This window comes from Bos mutus, chromosome 9, assembly GCF_027580195.1.
Source record: "Bos mutus isolate GX-2022 chromosome 9, NWIPB_WYAK_1.1, whole genome shotgun sequence".
Lineage (NCBI taxonomy): Eukaryota > Metazoa > Chordata > Mammalia > Artiodactyla > Bovidae > Bos > Bos mutus.
In genome coordinates this window covers 29370422-29388633 of record NC_091625.1, presented here as the reverse complement: position 1 = coordinate 29388633, position 18212 = coordinate 29370422, and positions in this window count along the sequence as shown.

Here is an 18212-nt window from a genome sequence, read left to right as displayed (position 1 = left end):
CTCAAGTGTTAGGAGGACTAACATGCCAACCAAGGAGAGGCAAGCAGAGAAATTTTGTTAGGATGATAAAAATTCCCTTATTTGAATGTTTTGGACTGAAACAATGTCTTTAAAAATAAAATTAGGTGTTCCTGGAAAAGTTTATACTAGGTAGGGTTTTAGGGAGTCAGTGAGTTCAGAAGCTGCCACAATTCCTAATTTGACTTTTAGAATATTTAATGTGAGCATCAAGAAGCTTCTGGACTTTGAATTGTTTCTATTCCTAACATTAATTGAATCAAAAATGAATTCAGAATGATTCACCACATCAATTAGATATTTTCTGCTTATAAAATTTCCTCATAGATTTGAAAAAATTTAGACTTTTTTGATGAATTAACACTGTACCTTGGGAAAACATCATTTACATTTGAAAATTTGAGGCTGAGTTAGCAAATAATAATGACAAGTTTTCCCTAAAATATGTAACAGTTTTCAGGAGATATATTATAAATTTACTTTTTATAAAGTAAATAAATTGTAAGAATGTTTTCTCAAAAAGCAAAAGAAATAAAAAGCAAAAATAAACAAATGAGACCTAAACGAATTTAAAAGCTTTTGCACAGCAAAAAAAAAACCATCAACAAAATGAAAAGATAACCCATGGAATGGGGAAAAAGTATTTGCAAATGATCTGACTGACAAAGAGTTAATATCCAAAATATACAAATAACTCATACAACTCAAAGTATTGGGGGAAAAATCCAATTGAAAAATGAGCAGAAGACCTAAATAGACATTTCTCCAAAGAACATACATGGTAAGTGGGCACATGAAAAGAATTCAACATAGCTAATTATTCAGTCAGTTCAGTTCAGTCACTCAGTCGTGTCTGACTCTTTACGACCCCATAAATCGCAGCATGCCAGGCCCCCTTGTCCATCACCAACTCCTGGAGTTCACTCAAACTCACGTCCAACGAGTCGCTGATGCCATCCAGCCATCTCATCCTCTGTCGTCCCCTTCTCCTCCTGCCCCCAATCCCTCCCAGCATCAGAGTCTTTTCCAGTGAGTCAACTCTTCACATGAGGTGGCCAAAGTACTGGAGTTTCAGCTTTAACATCATTCCTTCCAAAGAAATTTCAGAGCTGATCTCCTTCAGAATGGACTGGTTGGATCTCCTTGCAGTCCAAGGGACGCTCAAGAGTCTTCTCCAACACCACAGTTCAAAAGCATCAATTCTTCAGCGCTCAGCTTTCTTCACAGTCCAGCTCTCACATCCATACACGACCACTGGAAAAACCATAGCCTTGACTAGATGGACCTTTGTTGGCAAAGTAATGTCTCTGCTTTTGAATATGCTATCTAGGTTGGTCATAACTTTCCTTCCAAGGAGTAAGCGTCTTTTAATTTCGTGGCTGCATTCACCATCTGCAGTGATTTGGGAGCCCAGAAAAATAAATTCTGACACCGTTTCCACTGTTTCCCCATCTATTTGCCATGAAGTGATGGGACCAGATGCCATGATCTTCGTTTTCTGAATGTTGAGTTTTAAGCCAACTTTTTCACTCTCCTCTTTCACTTTCATCAAGAGGCTTTTGAGTTCCTCTTCACTTTCTGCCATAAGGGTGGTGTCATCTGCATATCTGAGGTTATTGATATTTCTCCCAGCAATCTTGATTCCAGCTTGTGCTTCCTCCAGCCCAGCGTTTCTCCTGATGTACTCTGCATAGAAGTTAAATAAACAGGGTGACAATATACAGCCTTAACGTACTCCTTTTCCTATTTGGAACCAGTCTGTGGTTCCATGTCGAGTTCTAACTGTTGCTTCCTGACCTGCATATAGGTTTCTCAAGAAGCAGGTCAGGTGGTCTGATATTGTCGTCTCTTGAAGAATTTTCCACAGTTTATTGTGATCCACACAGTCAAAGGCTTTGGCCTAGTCAATAAAGTAGGAATACGTGTTTTTCTGGACTCTCTTGCTTTTTGGATGATCCAGCTGATAATTAGAGAAATGCAAATCAAAAATCACAATGAGGTATCACTTCGTATTGGTCAGAATGATTGTTACCAATAAGTGTACAAATAGTAAATGCTAGAGAGGGTATGGAGAAAAGGGGAAACACTTGCACTCTGTTGGGAATGTAAATTGGGGCAGTTATTATGGAAAACAGTATGGCAATTTCTTAAAATATTAAAAATAGAGCTGCCATATGATCCTGCATTCCCACTCCTGAGTATATACCAGAAAAAACTAAAACTCTAATTTGAAAAGATACATGCACCCCAATATTCACTGCCACACTGTTTACAATAATCACAACATGAAAACAACTTAAGTGCCCATCAACAGATGACTGGCTTAAGAAGATGTGACATATATAAACTACGAAATATTGATATTACTCAACCGCAAGAAAGAATGGAATATTGCCATTTGCAGTAGCATGGATGGATCTATAGAATATTATGTTTAGTGAAGCAAGTCAGAGAAACACAGATATTATAAGATACCTCTATGATACCTCTTATATGTGAAATCTAAAAAACAGTGCAAATGAATCTATATACAAAACAGAAACAGACCCACAGACAAAGAGAACAAACTTATGGTTACAAGAGTGGAAAGGGAGCGGGGCAAACATCTTCATTTGTAAATGCAGAAAACATGGCACACACCATGGATTCTCACATTCCAGTTTCTAGAAGGTAGTCAACTAGCCATACATAGCTACAAGGAAGGCTGAGATATTTAATAGATGATCTCTAGCTAGACATCAATGTGTTTAAAACCATTTAAAAATGAGATTTTAGCTATTTTCCTGAGAGATGCTTTTCAAATGGAGAAATAGTTGCTTTGCCCCTAAATTCCATGGGTTTGCCCTTTCTCTGCCAGAGGCTTTATACAGCATATCTGGGAACTGAGAAAAAAATTTTTTTGCCAAGTGAATAGTTGCTATCCTAGGAAGCTGGGACTGTGTTAATTTTCTCCAGCAAAGATATCACTTCCAGAATAGCAGCTGCAATCAGCTTAAATCAGCTTTCAATCATCCAGTAATTCTCCAAGGTCCATCTAACAATCTTCCCTGAAGCTGACTTTCCAGATCCTTTTTCAAGAACTTCCTAGATCTGGAAATTCAGTGGGAGATTATAAGAAGTCATGAATCCCTGCTTTCATAATGGAAATTAAATTTCTGTTTAGCAGACATACACTCTTTCCAGTTACTAAGATTAAGTAACACCTTGCAGGCTGCCCATCCACTTTATCCTGGAGAACGTTGTTATCAATTAGCCACAGCCACCAATTTCTGTAGGCCAAAACACTGGTTGCCACTCAGTCTCTGTGGCTGATTATGGTAATTGTAACCACCTTTTCTCTTCGGGTTAAGCACTACCACATGGTCTTTCCCAGGACTGTGTTATTTCCATTAAAATGAGAGATCACAGAAATGAGAGACCCTACTACAATAGCCACATTCTTCATCTTTATTTTGTTTTCCAAAGACAACTGAAAAATCCCATGGACAGAGGAGCTTGGAGGGCTATAATCCAAAGGGTCACAAAGAGTTGGACACCACTAAGTGACTGAGCACGCACACACACACAGACAGCTACCATGGAAATTCTCAAGGACACCGTTCTCTTGATGAAGTTTCTAAATTTCTTATTGCCTTGATGAAAGTGAATTTCTCTGAAATCTCCTGATGGACATAGAAGGAAGATGTGTAGGTTACATATAATACATGTACCTTAAGGATCTCAATTTTCAAAACCTTTAGATTCCTTTCTTCACATGAGGCAGGGAAGTTGTGGTGCCTTGACACCAAGAACAGTTGGATTTCATTGAATCCAGGCTTCAGTAGTCAGCAGAGGAAACTACTAAATGTACTTAAAACTGTTTTGGCTGACACATTAAATTCAAAATGCGAAGTAAGTACATGTCTACAGATAAATCACTCTTAAATTCTGTCTGCTCTAGGAAAACACTCTCAGACACCATTCCCACACAGCTCATCATTATATTACTGATATAACTTTAAAAGATTTTCTAAGCGTGCATAGTCTGTCTCTTCTGAAACAAGATAATCAGTTTTCCACCTGAGCAATTCTAGGATCTAGCTCTGTGGATATAGAGGCAACGAAGGAGAATGGGGATGGATATTAAGAAAAACTGATATCCCTTTGTGAGGCAAAAGCCCAGATGGAAAGGTCTTTATGTATGAAAAGATTATTTTTCTCATACAAAGGGAGACAGGCTACTTCTTCATACACAAGAATCTCAGGATCATTTGAAGAATTGAAGTTCACTCCTTCAAATGGGTCTATCCAAATCCTCAGAGTCCAGCTTCTCAACCAGTGTTCTAACCTTATCATAACAGCTGTGGTGAAGCTGTGTGTTTACACAGTGTAGCAATTCTGCAACCTAAACAATCATATTTTCGGCCCAATCCTCAGGCTTGTCTGCCCTATAGTTACTAGAGAGAAGGGGTTCTTTTAAGGTTACCACAGAAGTATTTAGCTCTCCACTAGTTCTTTGAGCTTGAAATTTAAGTCCTGTACTTATCTTTTTTTGTTTTTGTAAGCTCCCAGGATAGCAGAAACAGCCAGTCTATTCCATACTCTTTGTAACTATCATTATTGTCATTGAAACCAAATGCAAGAGCCATTTGATATCTGGCTCTTCACCCCACATCAGCACTGAGTATTTATGATGCTATGACATGCCATTACCAGCTTCTCATCGTCCTCCATGAAGACCATGTGATCATCAAATATATTAACAAATCAGTTCCAGAATACCAAACTGAGGATCTACTTCATGTGGCTACTTCTGGGGTCCAGTACTAGATCAGGCAGAATCTCTACAGGAAACAGAATTTTCCCCAGATGATCCAGTTTCAACAGTTGGCTACCTATGGATGTGTGTGCAGGTTGAAGGCAGGGTGAGGACACATAGTTATGCTAGTGATGATATTACATCAGCAGGAAAGCAGGCCACTCCTAGGACCTAGAAGCCAAGGATGAAATAAGTTCTTTGAGCCCAGAGAGAGCTAGAATTGTGAAAAAGGAAACACCTGGCTGAAGTTTTGAAGTTGGAGAGATACAGCTAGTGCTGAATATATTTGCCAAGGTGTGGAAACACGAAGGAAGAATTCCCTGACTTCTCTCTCTTGGTACCCTCTGATCTCCTGCCAGTGCTTCCACTGGCTGAGCTTAATTGAAAACCAATCAGTAACTCTGGCCACAGAGTTAGGCAGGGGAAGGGAGAAATGAAACTATGAAAATGTTCACAGGGCTGGGAATGGAGGAGGATGCAAATGGAGAACTAGCAGAAAAGGTAACTATTTCAATTGTCACCACAGTTTATCCTTTTACTAATACTATCTCTGTTTTCCACATTTTATAAAGAGGAAAAGTGAGGGTCAACATTGCAAAGTAAATCGTTTAATAGCACATAACTAGCAAAGATCAAGCCAAAGATGAATCCAAGTCTGTCCAATTCATACTTATATTCCTTTCTCTTCTATATTATATCAAACATTTAGATATGAGCAATATGAGCATGGAAATGAATCCCCTTCATGGATCACAACCAGGTCATGGTGATGTGGTTTGCATACCTCAATGAAGCTATGATCCATGCCACGTAGGGCCACCCGAGATGGATGTGTCATAGTGGATTCTGACAAAAGATGGTCCATTAGAGGAGGGAATGGCAAACCACTCCAGAATTTTTGCTGTGAGAACCCCATGAGCAGTATGAAAAGGCAAAAATATATGACACCAGAAGATGAGGCCCTCAGATCAGAAAGTGTCCAGTATACTATACAGAAGCTGCTGCTGCTAAGTCACTTCAGTCGTGTCCGACTCTGTGCGACCCCATAGACGGCAGCCCACCAGGCTCCCCCGTCCCTGGGATTCTCCAGGCAAGAACACTGGAGTGGGTTGCCATTTCCTTCTCCAATGCAGGAAAGTGAAAAGTGAAAGTGAAGTCGCTCAGTCATGGCTGACCCTCAGCGACCCCATGGACTGCAGCCCACCAAGCTCCTCCATCCATAGGATTTTCCAGGCAAGAGTACTGGGGTGGGGTGCCATTGCCTTCTCCAACTATACAGAAGAGTGGAGGGCAAATACTAATAACTCCATAAAGAATAAAGATACTGGGCCAAAGCAGAAATGATGCTCAGTTGTGAATGTGGCTGGTGGTGAAAGTAAAGTCCGGTCCTATAAAGAACAATATTGCATAGGAACCTGGAATGTTAGGTCCATGAATCAAGGTAAATTGGATGTGGTCAAACAGGAGATGGCAAGAGTGAACATCGACATCTTAGGAATCAATGAACTATAATGGATGCTAATGGGTGAATTTAATTCAGATGACCGTTATATTTACTACTGTTGGCAAGAATCCCTTAGAAGAAATGGAGCAGCCCAAACAGTCAACAAAAGAGTCCAAAATGCAGTACTTAGGTGCAAACTCAAAAACAACAAAATGACCTCAATTTGTTTCCAAGACAAACCACTCAACATCACAGTATTGCAATGGCCAAGTCTATGCCCCAACCACGAATGCCAAAGAAGCTGACGTCAAATAATTCTATGAAGACCTACCAGACCTTCTAGAACTAACACCAAAACAACAACAACAACAAAAGATGGCCTCTTCATCATAGGGGTTTTGAATGCAAAAGTAGGAAGTTAAGAGATACCTGGAGTACAGGCAAGTTTGGTGTTCGAATACAAAATGAATCAGGGCAAAGCTAAGAGTTTTGTCATGAGAACTCACTGGTCATAGAAAACATCACCTTCCAACAACATAAGAGATGACTCTACAGATAGACATCACCAGATGGTCTACACTGAAATCAGATTGATTGTACTCTTTGCAGCTGAAGATGGAGAAGCTCTATATAGTCAGCAAAAACAATACCAGGAGCTGATTGTGGCTCAGATCATCAACTACATATTGCAAAATCCAGGCTTAAATTGAAGAAAGTAGGGAAAACCACTAGGCCATTCAGGTATGATATAAATTAAATCCCTTATGATTAAACAGTAGAGATGATGAACAGATTCAAAGGATTAGGTCTGGTAGGCAGAATGCCTAAAGAACTATGGATGGAAGTTCATAGCATTGTACAGGAGGCAGTGTTCAAGACCATCTCAAAGAAAAGGAAATGCAAGAAGGCAAAGTGGTTGTCTGAGGAGGCTTTACAAATCCCTAGGAAAAGAAGAGAAGCAAAAGGCAAAGGAGAAAAGGAAAGATATACCCAGCTGAATGCAGAGTTCCAGAGAATAGCAAGGAGAGATAAGAAAGTTTTTCTTTAAGTGGACGATGCAAGGAAATAGAGGAAAACAAAAGAATGGGAAAGACTTTAAGAATGTTGGAGCTATCAAGGGAACATAGTCTTATGACCCAGATGACCACAATGTTGTCATCACTCACCTAGAGCCAGAGTGTGAAGTCAAGTGGGCCTTAGGAAGCATTGCCACAAACAAAACTAGTAGGGGTGATGGAATTCCAGCTGAGCTATTTAAAATCCTAAAAGATAATGCTGTTAAAGTGCTGCACTCATTAGGTCAGAAAATTTGGAAAACTCAGCAGTGGCCACATGACTGGAAAAGGTCAGTTTTCATTACAATCCCAAAGAAAGGCAATGCCAAAGAATGTTCAAACTACTGTACAATTGTGCTCATTTCACATGCTAGCAAGGTTATGCTCAAAATCCTTCAGGCTAGGCTTCAGTAATATGTGAACTGAGAACTTCCAGATTTACAAGCTGGGTTTAGAAGAGGCAGAGGGACCAGAGATAAAATTGCCAACATTTGATAGATCATAGAGAAACAAGGGAATTCCAGGAAAACATCTTCTTCTGCTTCATTGACCATGCTAAACCCTTTGATTGTGTGGATCACAACAAATTATGGAAAATTCTTAGAGACGGGAATACCAGACCACCTTATCTGTCTCCTGAGAAATCTGTGTGCAGGTCAAAACAACAGGTAGAACTGGACATGGAACAACTGACTGGTTTGAAATTGGGAAAGAAGTGCAACAAGGCTTATGTTGTCACACTGCTTATTTAATTTCTATGCAGAGTACATCATGTGAAATGCCAGGTTGGATGAATCACAGGAATCAAGAGTGCTGGGAGAAATATCAACAACCTCAGATATGCAGATGATACCATTTGAATGGCAGAAAGTGAAGAGGAACTAAAAAGCCTCTTGATGAGAGTTAAAGAGAAGAGTAAAAAAGCTGGCTTAAAACTCAACATTCAGAAAACTAAGATCATGGCATCTGATCCCACCACTTCATGGCAAATAGATGGGGAAAAAGTGGAAACAGTGATAGATTTTATTTCTTAGGCTCCAACATCACTGCAGATGGTGACTGCAGCCATCAAATTAGAAGAAACATCCCTCTTGGAAGGAAATCTATGACAAACCAAGACAGCATATTAAAAAGTAGAGACATTACTTTGCCAACAAAGGCCTATATAGTCAAAGCTATGGTTTCTCCAGGAGTCGTGTACAGATGTGAGAGTTGGACCATTAAGAAGGCTGAGTGTCAATGAATTAATGCTTTTGAATTGTGGTGCTGGAGAAGGCTCTGCAGAGTCTTAGACTGCAAGGAGATCAAACCATTCAATCCTAAAGGTAACCAGCCCTGAATATTCATTAGATGGACTGATGCTAAAGCTGAAGCTCCAATACTTAGGCGCCTGATGGGAACAGCTGACTCATTGGAAAAGACCTTGATGCTAGGAAGATTGAAGGCAAAAGGAGAAGGAGGCAGCAGAGCATGAAATGGTTAGATAACATCACCAACTCCATAGACACGAATCTGAGCAAACTCTGGGAGGTAGTGAAGGATGGGGGGGCCTGGCATGTTACAGTTCATTGGGTCACAGAGAGTCAGACACAACTCAGCGACTACACAAGAATAACAAACGAAAATGAAGAGATTGAAGTGATGGGGCCAAAATGGGGGAAGGGCACAAACAAAACAGCATTTTTGGACATGCTTGAACAAGTAATTTTAAAGACCCTTGTTTTCTTAAGAGAACTTATCACAATCTGAGATTACTTACTTCTTTACAAGTTTGTCATCTGTTTCACTTACTGGAATATAAGGCCCATAAGGACAAGTATTTTGTTTGTCCTTTTTATTGCTGTATTCCTGTGCCAAGATCAGTACTCAACATCTGTAGATGCTCAAAGAATATTTGTTGAATGAAAAAGTAAATAAGTGAATAAATGAGTGGGTCAGGATACAAGCATATTCCTCTGGAAAATGGGAACTCAGAATTCTATCCTGAAATTTCAAATTTGCAAATAGTCATGAATACCAATCAACGTTTGCTGAATATTTCCAGGAAAGAGTTATCAACTGTATAGTCATCTATTCCCCTATTTAAATACATTGATAATTATATAAAGTGAAAGAAAGTGAAGTCGCTCAGTCATGTCCGACCCTTTGCGACCCCATGGACTATAGCCCACCAGACTCCTCTGTCCATGGGATTCTCCAGGCAAGAATATTGGAGTAGGTTGCCATTCCCTTCTCCAAGTCAAACCTTTACTTAAGGCAATTCCATTGTGTTTTACCCCCAATTTTAACGTCTGTAATAGCAAAGATAATATCTTGACCACAACAACTGTTTAAGTACTTATTAAAAAACATTATTTAACCATTTTTTCTCTTGTGTAAGATAAAGTCTTACACAAAAAGCTGGTTCCTTCAGCTTTTCTTCATGTAATGCAAGCTAGTTTCTAGTTATGTTACCCTTCTGCATGCCCTCTCCTGTGCACAGTCCAATCTTTCAACAGTTTTTTTTTAAATGTTAAAACTTGATAACGATAACATGAACTTAATACAATATCCCCTACATTGACTGGCTTATTAAGAGCAAAACTGCCTCCCTTGTTTTCAGAAATATATCTCTACGAATTAACATATGAGTAAAAATTATTTTCCTTTGCAGCCTCATCATGTTGTTGATGCAAACTGAACAACCAAGGAACTAAAACCACAGAACTAAAATCATAAAGTCAGCGGGATTTTATCATCGCCAGCTTTGCTTACACATTTAAAATTCCAGGTTTAGGATGATGATGATCCATTTAATTGTGCTCTTCTCTAAGACTCACTGGATGCTGGTCTCAGATTCCAGTCTATTCAGTCTAAATAGGCTCACCATGGGTATCCCCAGAGTTAATTTATCCTATGTACCTAGCACCCATATTTTCTTATACATTTTTCCTTTTCTTATTTCCTTTTATTAAAAAACTGTCTTTTTGACAATTTGTCTAATTCTACGCTTTACCTAAAACCCAGTGAGGTAAATGGAATAAAGCAAAGTCATTGCAATATCCAAAATGTACTCAGACTTGAGAAGTATAATTATACTTGAGTGAATGTGAGAGAATAACAAATGTTTGTATAAATGTTTGCCCATCTGTGAATTGGCTGGGAAATCCTATGTTTATCTATAATTGGTATTATAACGTGGGGGTGATAAAATGTATGTAAATAATTTTCTTAAATAAAATGTCAGTTAAAAAAAATGGTACCCTTTGTAATATATAACACCAATGGCAAGTTATACCTGGCTAATGTACAGCCTGAGGTGGAGTCAAGAAGCAATGGGACAGGGACTTCCCTGGCGGTCCAGTGGTTGGGAATCTGCCTGCTGATGCAGGGGACATGAGTTCGATCCCTGGTCCAGGAAGATCCTGCATGCCTGGGAGTAACCAAGCCAGTGTTCCACAACTCCTGAGCCCAGCACTCTAGAGCCCAGGAACCACAACTACCGAGCCCATGTGCCCTAGAGTCCATGCCCCACAGCAGGAGAAGCCACAGCAATAAGAAGTCAGCATACAGCAACCAGAGAGTGGCCCCTGCTTGCTGCAACTAGAGAAAGTCCATGTGCAGCAACGAAGACTCCCCCCTAAAATAAAAATAATTTTTTTTAAAAAGAAGAAACAGTGTGACATTTTACCCAATCATATCCCTTCCCATTGGTCACTGTGGTAGTGAAAGTTTGCTCAGTTGTGCCCGACTCTTTGCAACCCACAAGGCTCCTCTGTCCACGGGATTCTCCAGGCAAGAACACTGGAGTGGGTAGCCGTTCCCTTCTCTAGGGATTCTTCCCAACCAAAGATCAAGCCTGGGTCTTCCCCATTGCAGGTGGAGTCTTTACCATCTGAGCCACCAGGAAAGCCCTTTGCCTCTACACTATGGAAGAACTGATGATTTTTCTCATGTTCCCCTCCTGCCATATGTCTGGGGGTGCACAAGCAGTTGGTGGAGGATATTTTCCAACTCAATTGATGTGAAGCTTGACCATGTGAAGTTTTTGGCCAACAGATTTGGAATTCTGAGCCAGTCTTCACAAGAGACATCACGTATTTCTTCCTGCCTTCTTGGCCTCCGGGGAGTCCCTGTGAGGAGACTGGCTTGGGTAGCTCCTGGTCCCATTAGTATGCAAACATGCTCATAGCTACCTGTAGCCAACCTGAAACTTGGGACCAACCCAAGCAATCTAAACTCTGTAGCAGAGCCACCCCAGAAAAGCCATAGACCTGAAGAAGAAAAATAAGCACTGGTTGCTACAAGGCACTTAACTTTTTTGAGTGGTTTGTTAATGCAGCATTATAGTCATTATAGCTGATTTACATGGCTACATTAAATTTGGGGGAAAATAAGTCTCAAAAGAAGATATAAGAAAAAAACAAAGTTAAGGGTAAGGTCAGGAAAGGAACACAAACTTTTTCAACACTGAGAAAGAAATGGAACTCTTATTAAAAAGACCCATAATCCCTTTTGCCTTCAATTCCTGGCCTCCTCTCAGATAATGGGTTAAATGAATTATCTTGCCATATTAAAATTTTAGTTTTTAGGGATTTACTAATGTGAGTAGTGAATAAAAGATATCTAGAAGCAAAGGAACAGTTCACTTTCTTTTTTTAAAAAAAAGGATACATTGAATAAACTGGAGGATGGAAGGTAGGAACAGATGGTCTGTGGTTTAGTTTACATGAATCACCCTTTCCAAAGAAATCCTGTGTGCATCTCAATTAGGTTTAAATGTTAGCGATGCATTTATAGAGTACAATATGTCTGTTTTTGATATCCTAATCACGTGCCGTGGAAAAGATAATATGGACTTGGAAAAAGCTAAAAGGAAAAGACAATTTTCTTCTCTTTGGGTGAGGGGAGGAGGGGGACAAGGTTTCTACATGCTGCAAGTGAGTTGAAGCTTTGTTTTAGGTGTCTTTTGCTCCTGTCCTGCTATGAGAAGCTGAATGGAAAATCTGATCCACTATTTTTAAAACTGGGGAAATTAGAAAGTTACTCTTCAATGTTTTTATGGATATATAACTAATGAGAAATAGACCTAGCTACATTCTTTAACTTCTGCCACCTCCCAAGAGTGGTGCCTCTAATTTAGCATGACCTGCTGTCAGTTCAGGAAATTTCCACCCCGAGATTTTCCTAGCCGAGTCAGAATCAGTCACAGTCAGAAACAGATAAAGATTGTTTTTATGAGAGTGCCTGAAACTGCACTTAAATTCTATCTTTAAAAGTTGCAAAGGTCTTGGCTAATGATTTTCCATAGTGTCATTTTAAAACTATTTTGGCATGTTCTGTGAACAGTACATACATTTACCGTTCAAAAATTAATAAAAAAGGCATTATATTTCTTGGAACAGAGTATCTTTGAGAAACCAAAAACCCACCCCAGTACACTGCTGTTATCCAGCTGGTTAGGGGTGACAGACACAGGCCTGAGTAGACCTTGGTCTGGCAGTAGATTAAGAGTGAGAGGAATTTGGAACAGGCTGGGTCTCAGGCAAAATGATTCTGTGATGTGGGTTCCAGGTGGAAGTAACTTAAGGTGGATTTTGGAAATGTCTCCACTCCTTTTCCTCAGCTGAGTTAACTGTACAGCCTCCAAAGACATTCTTTTGGGGCAGGCTTACTATAAGGAAATTTCCAATATCCATGCATCCTCTTTTCTTTTTTTTTTTTTCCCTTGAATTCTATAAGGAAGTTCAAGAAAATTCAGTAAAGAGGCAGAGGGAAGAGATTTTGGAGTTCAGTTCAGTTCAGTTGTTCAGCCGTGTTCAACTCTTTGCGATCCCATGGACTACAGAATGCCAGGCTTCTCTGTCCATCACCAACATCCAGAACTTACTAAAACTCGTGTCCACTGAGTCAGTGATGCCATCCAACCATCTCATCTTCTTTCGTCCCCTTCTCTTCCCGCCTTCAATCTTTCCAAGCATCACGGTCTTTTCCAATGAGTCAGTTTTTCACATCAGGTGGCCAAAGTATTGAAGTTTCAGCTTCAGCATCAGTCCTTCCAATGAATATTCAGGACTGATTTCCTTTACAATGGACTGGTTGGATCACCTTGCAGTCCAAGGGAATCTCAAGAGTCTTCTCCAACACCACAAATCAAAAGCATCAATTCTTCAGTGCTCAGCTATATTTATAGTACAACTCTCACATCCATACATGACTACTGGAAAAACCAAAGCTTTGACTAGACGTACCTTTGTTGTCAAAGTAATGTCTCTGCTTTTTAACATGCTTTCAAGGTTGGTCATAGCTTTTCTTCCAAGGAGTAAGTGTCTTTGAATTTCATGGCTGCAGTCAACCATCTGCAGTGATTTTGGAGCCAAAAAAATAAAGTCTCTCACTATTTCCATTGTTTCTCCATCTATTTGCCATGAAATGATGGGACCAGATGCCATGATCTTAGTTTTTTGAATGTTGAGCTTTAAGCCAAGTTTTTCACTCTCTTTTTTCATTTTCGTCAAGAGGCTCTTTAGTTCTTCTTCACTTTCTGCCAGAAGGGTGGTGTCATCTGTATATCTGAGGTTATTGATATTTCTCCCAGCAATCTTGATTCCAGCTTGTGCTTCTTCCAGCCCAGCATTTCTCATGATGTAATCTGCACATAAGTTAAATAAGCTGGGTGACATTATACAGCTCTTGACGTACTCCTTTCCCAATTTGGAACCAGTTTCTTGTTTCGTGTCCAGTTCTAACTATTGCTTCTTGACCTGCATACAGATTTCTCAGGAGGCAGGTCAGGTGTTCTGGTATTCCCATCTCTTTCAGAATTTTCCACAGGTTGTTGTGATTCACACAGTCAAAGGCTTTGGCATAGTCAATGAAGCAGAAGTAGATGTTTCTCTGGAACTTTCTTGTTTTTTCAGTGATTCAATGGATATTGGCAATAGATCTCTGGTCCCTCTGCCTTTTCTAAATCCAGCTTGAACATCTGGAAGTTCATGGTTTCTGTACTGTTGAAGCCTGGCTTAGAGAATTTTGAGCATTACTTTACTAGCATGTGAGATGAGTGCAATTGTGCAATAGTTTGGGCATTCTTTGGCATTGCCTTTCTTTGGGATTGCGATGAAAACTGACCTTTTCCAGTCCTATGGCCACTACTGATTTTTCCAAATTTGCTGGCATATTGAGTGCAGCACTTTCACAGTATTATCTTTTAGATTTGAAATAGCTCAATTGGAATTCCATTACCTCCACTAACTTTGTTTGTAGTGATGCTTCCTAAAGTTCACTTGGCTTCTCACTCCAGAATGTCTGACTCTAGGTGAGTGATCATACCATGGTGATTATCTAGGTTCTGAAGATATTTTTTGTATAGTTCCTCTGTGTATTCTTGCCACCTCTTCTTAATATCTTTTGTTTCTGTTAAATCCATACCACTTCTGTCCTTTATTGTGCCCATCTTTGCATGAAGTGTTCCCTTGGTATCTCTAATTTTCTTGAAGAGATCTCTAGTCTTTCCCATTCTATTGGTTTCCTCTACTTCTTCGCATTGATCACTGAGGAAGGCTTAGGCAAAGAAGAAAAGGAAAGGCATGCAAATCTCCATTTGCATGCAGATTTTGGAGATGGAGTTGCAAATGTAGGATGGATTCATACTATGTTCAGTTATGAACTATGTACTGCATAGAGAATATACTAAGAAACAAGTATAAAACTGCCAATTCCCTGTCACTGGCATAATGGGGACAAGGCAGAACAAGAGGAGTTTACAGGCAAGTCAAATTACAATTAAAGCAAAAGAACCCAAAGAGCTTTATGAAAAAATGCATTTAAGGCATATCCAACATTTGGGAGCATATATTCTATTCTGTTCATCTCATTTAACAGTGTAAAATTCTACATACTAAGTTCAAAGACACTAAACTTAAATTATTTCATAAATAAGGTCCAAAGGGCTTACTTTTAAATAGGCTGAACTGATTTATATACATTTTAATAGATCTATCTTGGTCAGTTATTGAAATAGGAGCTAACTAAGCAAAATTAGAGTTCAGGCTCCCTTTCCTTCCTTCAGCTAATTTCTCCAGCTTTACACCCAATATGATAGACTTTGCCTGGGCTTGGTGCTGATCCTTTAATTAACTCAGAGGTTAGACATTAAACCCATTATGGTAGGGACTGAGCCAACCCTTTCACTAGAATCAGCACTTAGCACAGTACCCAGCATGTAGCTAAGACTTCATAAATATTTGCTGAGTAAAAAGCATGAATGATTGACTGTCAGCCAGGAGTAGAGTACTGGGGTTGAGGCAGTCAATGAACAATACCTCTGTGCTTTGCTTGGCTCATGAACCACCTGAAAAGTAGGACAAAAGAGTAAGACAGATGGAGAAATGAAGTAATTCATGATAAGCTGATAAAGTAGCATATGGCTCAAAGGTGTTGGCAAATGGATTTCTTAGTATTGATCCTCAGAATTAGATAAACATATCTATAGAGAGACAAGCAACACTGGACCACCAGACACCTCCTCCCAAAAAGATAATGGGAATAGAACAGGGCTAGTTTTTATAAAGATAGTTTCTTCTAGATTCACCTATTAGATAGAATCTTTTATCTCTTTAAGGAGGAATAAATAAGGGATGGAGAGAAGCTAAGATTATCACATTAGTGCTAATCTCCCATTTGAAAAGCAACATTAGAAGCACCAAAGACCTATCGTCTCACCTTCAATAGTGAGCACTGTTACAGAGGTGAGTGGTGAGAAACAGAGGCACTCTTGGTGCATAAAGTAGTGTCCGTTGGTTACTTTCAGTTTCAGAAAGCAAACATCTTTCAAATGTTGACTTTTGATTATCTACAGAAATCATAAAAGTTTACAAATATGTGGTCTTAGTGTTTGCCTCCACAAATTATCATTAATCAATCCATCCCTAAATAACTGAGTTAACTGTGATTTCCTAAACTGCCCTTTAAATTTAGAGACAAATTCTGAGCATATCATCGTCCTCAGTGGAGGCTCCATGGAGTAAGTCACCGATGGTATAACACATGAATCATGGGAAAAAATCCAAATGCCAACTTAAAATGTTTTGAAGCTATCTGAGGATCTGTGAAATATGTTAGACTATAGGAAATGCTTTAGTTAATTCTGTATATAGTGGTATTTTAATACCATAAAATACACCCAGAGAAATGCTTAAAACATGCAAATATGGATTTGTATTTAAGTTCTAAGAAAAATCTTAGTAAAGAATCTGCCTGCAACACAGGAGACTCAGGTTAAATCCCTGAGTCTGGAAGATCCCCTGGAGGCCGGGGCATGGCAACCCGCTCCAGTATTCTTGCCTGGAGAATCCCCATGGACAGAGGAGCCAAGAGTCAGACATGACTGAGCAGTTAAAACTAACACTTGGAGAAAACTCAAATTTAACTGAGTTTTAGGGTCAAAAGTCTTAGAAACGACTATGCAGCACATTGTTCCCGTTAAGAACATCACTGATTATCATCAGTCAAAAGTCACCCCTGAATTGTGGAGTGGCTGAAAAGTCACTGAGAACATGGCCAAAATCATTAAATTATGCAGAAGAAGTTTCAGCTGATATCACTTTTTATAACAGAATCTCTCCGGGTTCTAGTGATCTAAAAACAGCTAACATTTGTCTCAAATAGTGACAAATGATTGAAAGTTGTCAAACACAGTTAAATAAAATGAAAGGATGACAAAATTATGCCTACCTGAGTAACTTAGATGGAGAAGGCAATGGCACCCCACTCCAGTACTTGCCTGGAAAATCCCATGGACGGAGGGCCTGGTGGGCTGCAGTCCATGGGGCCTTTAAGAGTCGGACACGACTGAGCGACTTCACTTTCACTTTTCACTTTCATGCATTGGAGAAGGAAATGGCAACCCCACTCCAGTGTTCTTGCCTGAAGAATCCCAGGGATGGGGGAGCCTGGTGGGCTGCCGTCTCTGGGGTCGCACAGAGTCGGACACGACTGAAGCTACTTAGCAGCAGCAGCAGCAGAGTAACTTAGAAGGTAAATAGGAATGATTTAAAAGGGGAAGAGAAAAAGTTAAATAGGTTGAAATATTGCATTAAGAGAATTAGGTTTGTCAGAGAATTGTTTTTGAATTGAAGCTAAATCAGAGTAAACTTCTGATAAAAATCACAGATTTGACAATTCATGAGTAGTTTTGTTTCTATTTTTAGCTGTATTTCTTATGAAAATAAATATACAAAATAATTTAGGCACACTCAGAGTCCAAGTACTATGAGTCCAATTTCATACGGGACAGTCATAAACGGATATTTCTGAACAGTTTAGACCTTCTCACCCTTGCAGTGTTTCCATAATGCTTTCAAAGAGGGAATAAAACAACTTAAAAATTTACATGCCTTCATCCATTTGCAGTATTATATTATCATACATCATATGGTATATGTCCAATCTTCTTTTGCAAGATAATTTTAAGCATGATTCTAATGGAGAGACATATAAGTACAGAAATACATGAAATATTACAGAAATAAAGCTTCACATTCCTGCACTTCCTCACCTTTTCCATCTCTCACCTTTACCTCTTGCTTTCCCAATAGTCTACTTACAAATATTTTCCTAGTCTCTCCATGTGTGTTAACTAAGAAAATTTTTACTCCAGTCTGGTGCTTTTTACACACTGTATTTTTTTTTTTTTTCAGTGATTCCTAAATTTCTAAACTGGATATTCTCCTTACTTCAGTGGTTTAATCCTCATTTTGCACTTCCTGAGATGGTTTTTTGGGGGACGGAAAGCTATATTATCCTCTAAAACTCAACAGTTATAAGCAAAACTCTGCTTTTTCCTCACACTGACTCCCTCTTCAACTTTAGGCTGCGTTCACGGGCACAGTGTCTACTTTCAGTCTCTCAAGGCAGG